Source organism: Gavialis gangeticus, unplaced genomic scaffold (genome assembly GCF_001723915.1).
Source record: "Gavialis gangeticus isolate Ggan-Ray unplaced genomic scaffold, GavGan_comp1, whole genome shotgun sequence".
Lineage (NCBI taxonomy): Eukaryota > Metazoa > Chordata > Crocodylia > Gavialidae > Gavialis > Gavialis gangeticus.
In genome coordinates, this window is record NW_017728997.1 from 797,913 (window position 1) to 803,481 (window position 5,569).

The following is a 5,569-nucleotide window of genomic DNA, read 5'->3' on the forward strand; positions in this document are numbered from 1 at the left end:
CATACTTTGATCATGACCCACCCTGTCCTTTCTAAGGTAAATAATTTCAATCATTCCAGCCTCCTCATAAGAGTTTGTTTCCAGACCCTTAATTATGTTCCTCTCCACCACACCCCTCCCCCCAAACCGCTCTGCAAGACCCTTTTTGAGATGGGATGACCTTAGTGATGCAAAGGATCCCAGATGAGGCCAAAGCATTGATTTATGTAAAGGTCATTATAACATTTATATATGATTCTCCACTCCATTCCTCACGCATCTGCACACTGATCAGTCTATCGTGATGCCAAGGTCCTTTTCTCAGACTGATGCAGCTGGGTCAGAACCCGGTGCAATGCATAAGTAGTTTACATTTCTCCCTTTCCTCTCCGCATTGCTTCTCATTTATCGAGCTTTGTTTGCCATCATGCCCACTCACCAGCTTAACCCAGGTCATTTTGTCATCTGCAAAGTTTGCTACCTCACTATTTACCCTACATGCCAAATCATAAACGATAAGGAACTTAATACAGAAACTTGAGGCAGTCATTACTTCTTTCATAATGCAAAATGACCATTAAACCCTACCTTTTGCTTTCTACCTTGTAGCCAGTTCTTGACTATTGAGCATCTGCAGTATTATCTTTTGTAAGACCTTGCCAAAGGCCTACAAGAACCCAGGTTGACTGGTTCTCCTTTACCCATTCCTGTAGTCACACTTTCAATGAATTCTAGGAGATTAGTGAAGTATGATTTTCCTTTGCTGAATCCCTGTTACTTAGACCCCCTTCCCACTGTGATCATCCACATGATTTGTTATTCCATTCTGAATAATTTCAACTGATGTGCCAGGCACCACTCTAAATCTTAAGGGATTAGGCTTCATTTCTTGGACCATCCCAGAGGCTTTTCTAAATCTGTGTCAGTGATGTTATGAATGTCCTACTCTAGTTACCATAGCACAGAACAATCCAGCTTCTTCACAGATCAAAGCAAACAGCCAATCTGGCTCTACGCTACTAAGCTAATATACAAAAATGCAGGAAACCAGTGACAGAAAATCTCATAAACAGGGGGCCTAGTACAAATAAAAAGTCACCCAGGAGCTCCTCAACTATAGCCTGATGATATCATTAGAAAGGAAAAAAACTTCAGGACAAGGCTACCGCCGACCTCAGCAGCATGGCATCTGAGGCTGCATTCATCCCTGACAACAACTGCAGTCAACCACATTGCACCAGAGAAGAGTTTGGCTCTTGCCCATCACAAAGCAATATGCACGTGCTGGCTCTTCTGGTTGCCTTGGGGTTGAGCCAGCACTGGCTCCTGGTCAGTTTGTTGTCATGCTCTAGCAGCCTCCCCAGAAGCAAATAAGAAATCACCCTACCCCAGGATCCCCGGAGGTCTGTCTCATCCTTGCTCTGTCATGGCCACAACTCCGATAGCAAAATCACACACAAAGGCAGCTTTTCTCCAACTTGGGTCGACTTCCTAAAAATCACATGAGACTAAAATGTTCTCCGGGGACAAACTGAGAGCAGTTACAGAAACAACAGCCACATTGATAAAACATGAAGTCTTCCAGAGCCTCCCAGGGAGGGAGGGGACCGCTGGAGAGTCAGAGTGCAGGGACTAGGGATGGCCGAGGCATTATCTCCAGGGAAACAGTGAGTTTCTGCACTAGCAGATAAACAATCACTTGGCTATCGTGGTCAATTGGAAGTGCCAGGACGGCCATGCCAAAAGGCAGCTAGGGAGACCTTTGGGAGCAGATTAGGTCACTAGTTGAGTCTCAGGTTTTTGCTCTCAAGATGAAGACTCCTACGTGGAACAAACTCCAGTCTACATGGCAACCAACTTGGGAATGTGCTGGGGGAGAGAGCAAAGCTATCACTACTCCAGAAAGGCCCAACTAGGTACTCTTTACTGTGGTATCCCTGGGCAGGAAGAGAAGGGAGCCAGATTGGAAAGGATCAGGCATGAGGAGGGCGGGAATTTATCCATTAAGATTATTCCAGGGGTTGCCCTGCCTTTATCTCTCCCTTCCCCACCAAGCAAGCACCTGATATCCTCTTTCCTCTTGGCTCTGCCACTCATCTCCTGGAAGACCTTAGGCAAATCCCTTCACACTGCTGGGCCTCTGCTCCCCACAACTGCAATACAGGTACACAGATCTGTGAACTGCTGGGAGCTCAGTGGAGCAACATCACTAGGCAAAAGCTGGATACCCGTACTGCTAATGTCTTGCTCTCTGTTGTCACGGTGGGAAAAACAGCAGATTGTTTCCCATAAATCCAGCCCCATGTGATGACAGGAAGGAAGACACAAGCTTGGCAGCATGGTTCCTCCCCAAAGCGAGACTGGTGGAGACCAGCCCAGCTCTGATCCTGACAGGCACAGCGAGTGGAGGGTACAGCAATGACCCCATTGGCATGTCTTCCGTTCAGCTCTGTCCTAGCCCACTCTTCTGAACAAGAGGCATCCAACTCTGACTTTTAGCAAAGGATCTGTCATTTTTCTACCTCATTCCCCCTAGCTCCAGTGAATTTAAGAGCCAAATTCCCACCATTCTTTCCAGACACACTCTTTGCAGTTTTCACATGTTGGTAGGTGTGTTTCACCAATCATATAGCAAACTATCGTTTCCTAGGAGTTTGGGCTGACTTACAGGCAAAGGGGACTGCCAGTCAACAGTGACCACAGACCAATTCCTGGGCTGTGCCAGACTCCAAGGGTCACTCAGCCTGGAAACCCCTTTTAACCAGTCTGCATAAAAGCCTTCCTCCTACACCCCCAGAAGGTTTTGCTCCTTCCTGGCTCATAGACAGAGTTCATGCACCTGGTGAGCATGACAGATACCAGGTTAAGGCAGATGGATGGAGGCTCCCATGCCCAGCTCTTCATTTATGTCTACAGGTGAGTAAAATGCCCAGGTCTACCTATGAATACAAGCAAAAACAGAGTGGAGCCCAGTGAGCCTTCCCAGTCACTTCAGGGCCATTGGTGCAGTACAGGAACATACACAGGCATTTAATGAAATACTGTTACTTGCTAAGAAATCCACAGAAATGCTGGTCTGTGAAGGTAGATGTAGGGATATCTGGTGCAGAATTGTGGCATCCAGGGAAGCAGCAGTTTTGCTAATGCTGGCTATACTGAAAAGCCAACACAGGTGCATGGAGGAGGAAAAGGGAACATCACTTCTCACCCTTTTTATGTACGATGCCAGGCAAAGGCAGGAGAAAAGTCTGGCTTTACAACAGCCCTCTCAGGCCTTTTATTTTATTTATGCCTCTGAATTCCTATGGTTCAGGATAAATTCCCAGGGCTGTGGTCTAGATCCACCAGGGCGTCGAGGTCCTTAAGTTCTAGTTCAGCACTCAGCCCCACTGAAATCAAACAAGAGTCCTTTGTCAATCTGGCCTTAAATGCCACTCTCTAAATGCAGAGCCAGGCCTGTGTTGCCCCCCGGGCAGAAATACTGCATTACATATCCACTTTGAACGGGCGGTTCAATGATGATTGAGAATGCAGATTCATGAAGAACTGGGCTCACTCAGTGCCTTGGTGTTGCTCCAGATTTATGCCACGGTATAACAATGTTCAGATTCCAGTGGCATCTCTCCATACATGTAGCCATATTGTTTTGTGCTGCCTGTTATTTTTAGTTGTGCTGTAGCACCTGGCAGGGCTGGCACCTACTCCTTCTTCTTCTATTTTTAAGATTGTTTCTCTTTCCCTTCTTTAAAAGCTTGTGCTGTGTGTTTGCCTTGGCTAGCTGATCCATGCAGTGTGTGGCTAGGTGCATGAGGTTCTTTACAACCAAACAACAACCATATGTGGCATGTGCTTCTGTCAGGCATACCGCACAAAGAAGGAAGTTCATAGGACTATCTATCTTTAAGGCTAGAAAAGACTGTAATGATCATTTAGTCTGTCTTCCTGCCTTCCCACAGAAGAAAGAATTTCACTCCGTGATTCCTCCAGCTTCTGGTTGATCTAGAGCACATCGTTCAGAAAGGCTGGTGTAGAGACTGGGAGAGAGACATAACTATATGATGCTTTTAGGTGAGCTGACTAGTGTCTAATTATAATTAGCCTCACTGTTAGACATATACACTTGATTCCCATCTGTATTAGTTCTACTTCTGCTTCCAGCCACTGGGTTTTTCTCTGTTAGATCAAAGGACCTGCTGCTACCAGAAATCTTCCCCAGGTGGAGAAACTGATAGACAGAGCATGAAGGCACATCCCCATTTCACAGATGGGGAAACTGAGGCTCTGAGCAATGAGGTACTTTGCCCAAGATGTTGCAGTGAGCCAGCTGCACAGCTCACGAAAAGAACTCGGTATCACTCGGTCCCATTCACCAGGCCCTGTGGGCCTGAATGTATTTTTGGGATCCAATCTGGAGTGAAACCCAGATTCCTGGAGGAAGCCCATATGCCTGTGTTGTTGTTTTTGTGAGGAGGGGGAGTCAGCTGGCTTGATGGTCTCCTCACATTTTTTCCCTTGCCACACTTCCCGTTTCCTCTGTTTGGAGCAGCTCTGTCACTGAAGGGCCAGATCAAACAGCTTCTAAAGGTGTTGTTTCCCCTCTTTATTAATGTGTCTCAGCTCTGACTCATTTCCTTTCCCACTACAGATCATTCTTTGGTGAATTCTAAAATAAACCCCTTTGCTCAGCTCCCATCCTAGAGTTTGGCAGGTTAGCTACTGAATTGCCTTTGTTTGTTTCTTCTATTACTAACAAACAGTTTCAGTAACTCTTTAAGGGACAAGCTGAAGCCGGGATCAGGATACACTGCATCCGTGGGCTCCCCAGGGGTTTTCAAGAAGGACCAAGCTAATAATAATCAATGACTGTGTTTGTTAGCTTCCTTTTATTGTTGTCCTTGCTTGAGTTTATTGTGGGCTTTGGCCCCGGATGTTTCACTTCAGTCTGGAGCATCTGGAAGTTCTGGGAATTTCAGACAACACAGAGATTTACCACAACATGCTTGCAATCCACATTCCCTACCCCCCAAAATGAAATTAATAGACAGGCTGGATCCTCCAAGGGATTGGGGTTGTTCTAAAGAACAATGTGAGTTTATTTTTTTAAATCACATCTATGAGCAAAAAAAAAAAAGCATTTAATATGCTCATGGTCCATCTTAAGGATTAACTCATTAATCTTCACAGCATGTCTCTGGGGGCTAGGAATTATTATCCCTGTTTATGATTATCCCTGCTTCTATTTCATCCTAGCTGGATGTAGGTGGGCTGGGCAGTGTGCCCTGAAGAGGATGGAAATAAAGGATGCTCTAAACCTGCGGGGCACTGATGCCTGGAGTCTGATGTTGTGTCCTACATTTGTCTTCCTAAAATCCGCAGAGCCCAATCCTCTCAGATTGCCGGACTCAGAGCATCTCAAGTCACATGAATGAATGATGATCTGTTTCTACTGGCTTGGGATCTGGCCCACAATCCACCAAGGGAACCAGGGGAAAATGGAGAATCTTAATCAAACTCAAACTGTGAACCTGCCCCACAAGCCACAAGAGAAGTGGGCAGACATGCAGTAAATGGTAAGGTGGCCACAGGGTGC

General features: G+C 46.1%; 1 long non-coding RNA gene across 1 annotated transcript in view; it reads left to right on the plus strand.

The window, feature by feature from the left end:
• LOC109288881 overlaps nt 1–5,110 on the plus strand; it is an 11,807-nt gene extending 6,697 nt beyond the window's left edge. The window contains exon 2 of the long non-coding RNA XR_002095234.1: nt 3,936–5,110. This is a non-coding gene — a long non-coding RNA (uncharacterized LOC109288881). The remainder of the gene's footprint in view (nt 1–3,935) is intronic.
• The last annotated feature ends 459 nt before the right edge of the window (nt 5,111–5,569 follow it).